The sequence below is a fragment of the Octodon degus genome, unplaced genomic scaffold (genome assembly GCF_000260255.1).
Source record: "Octodon degus isolate 3935 unplaced genomic scaffold, OctDeg1.0 scaffold00005, whole genome shotgun sequence".
Taxonomy (NCBI): Eukaryota; Metazoa; Chordata; class Mammalia; order Rodentia; family Octodontidae; genus Octodon; species Octodon degus.
The window spans coordinates 3,431,685-3,433,821 of NW_004524581.1; positions in this window are offsets into that span (position 1 = coordinate 3,431,685).

Consider the following 2,137-nt stretch of genomic DNA (forward strand, 5'->3'; position numbering starts at 1 on the left):
ACAGAGACAGAGACAGAGACAGAGACAGAGACAGAGACAGAGTCAGAGACAGAAATGGAGAGGAAGAGACCAGGAACAACATAGATTCTACAAGGTCAGGCTTACATGCTCCACTTCTGCAAAGAAGGCCCAACTTCCACCTTCCTTGCCTTAGAATAATGTCATGACATTGCAACATGAAAACCTTACTTCTCCAGGCCCCCACTCTAAACATTATTGCACTGGGGACAAAAACCCCAGTACCTGGGATTTCATAATTGAACCATAATAGTACATTCTTTGTCCATAGCAATGTGTATCTGCAGAAGTATATCTCCAAATGTTCAAATGTATGATTATTGCTGATTTAGTATTAATTCCTTCACCTGAAGTATTTGCAGCCTCATTCATGAGCATATTTGTTTCGCTCAGCAGATGAGACCTGTAAATGCAAAAATATTCTTATCAAGGGTTGGCCAAATAGCTCAGCAGATTAAGTGCCTGCAAATAGTCACAGGGGCTAGGAGTTCAATCCTCAGGCCTGCCATGCTGGCCTTGCCCCAGGGGCATGCTTAGATGGCAATTGAGACTGAGCATGGTGGTGTGCACTGGTAATCCCAGCTCTTGGGAAGCTGTCAGCAGGTGGATCATGATGAGTCTGCTCTAGTACTGAGACAGACCCTGGACACCCTGTAGACCCTTCCCTAAATAAAAAAAAAAAATAGTCTTATCTGAGTTTTGAAAAAAAATCCCTGTGTTCTCTTAGTAATAGCTTTTTTTTTAATTTGGAGTATAAGGGAATTGAGAGATGAAGCCATTGCTGGGTACTGAGTTTTATTTGTAAATCATAATCATTATTTTCTTTTTTAAAAAACATGCAAGTCTAGAAACATACAAAAAAGGACTGACAATTGCACAAGTTGTTAGTGTTCTAATTGATAGAGGTATTGAAATATAGTAGAACATTGGTGGGATAAAAATGCTACCAAGGAAAAGCATTGTTCAACTATCGCATGAAAAGAATTAGAAAAAGCACACTTGTATTGTCAGAGATGTGTGATGAGTTGTCTACTTGTATGTTGTGCTTCTATTCTTCATTGTGTCCAGCCTCATGAGGACCTAGAATTTGAGGATATGTCTAAGTGGTCAACAAACAAACATGTGAGTGTCATTTGGTCACTAAATATTATACCATCAATGTTTTTGCCCTATGCAGAGCTTAACCTCTTCTCTAAATGTATGCTTAACATGGGTATTTTCACAGGTTTTAGGTTAGCAAAATTACAAATATTTCCATGGAAACAAGTTTAAATTATTAGATATTACATCTGTTTTGACTACTCTGCAGCCTGAATAGATTAACACAATAGAGTATGAAATGGATATGATTTTTAAACATAGACTGTGAATATTAAGGAAGATTACATCCACAGCTATTTCAGGTTCCATCATCAGGAAATAGTCCACTTTGATCTTAGAAGCACCTTGGGGAAGAATTTAAAATACAAGTTTAAGGAGAGGAAAGATGCACCTACACCACTGTAGCCAGCACAGAACTCATTTCCTGAATGTAGGTGTAAGGATGACATAGTTGTATAACTCAGTTACATTTATCTCATTGCTGTGACAAAATACCCAATGCCCAAAATTAGGGAAGGAAAGGTCTATTTAGCTCACAGATTGTGGAGCTTTCAGTCCATAATCAGCTGGCTCCAAGACAGAGTAGCACATAGCAGAGGGTAGCATCTCATGGTGGTGGAAAACAGCAAAGAGCAAAGGAAAGGGCAGTACCCATGACAGCTAGCAAGATTCTCTCCCCTCTTTGCATTGGTATGCAGATTATCTGCCCCAGGAAGAGTGTAACACTCGCACCCATAATCCCAGCATTGGATCAAGAATTAGCCACAAACTCTAGAAGCCTCCTCATGACTGCCTGAGGCTTTGGGGGGAACAAGTAGACACAAACCATAGCAATGTATATGTGCAAAAGTATATCTCCAAATATTCAAATGTATGGTGGTTATTGCTGAATTGGTATTAATTCCTTCACCTGAAGTATTTGCAGCCTCATCCATGAGCATATTTGTCTCACTCAGCAGGTGAAACCTGTAAATACAGAAATAGTCTTATCAAGGGTTGGCCAATCATCTATCCAAGA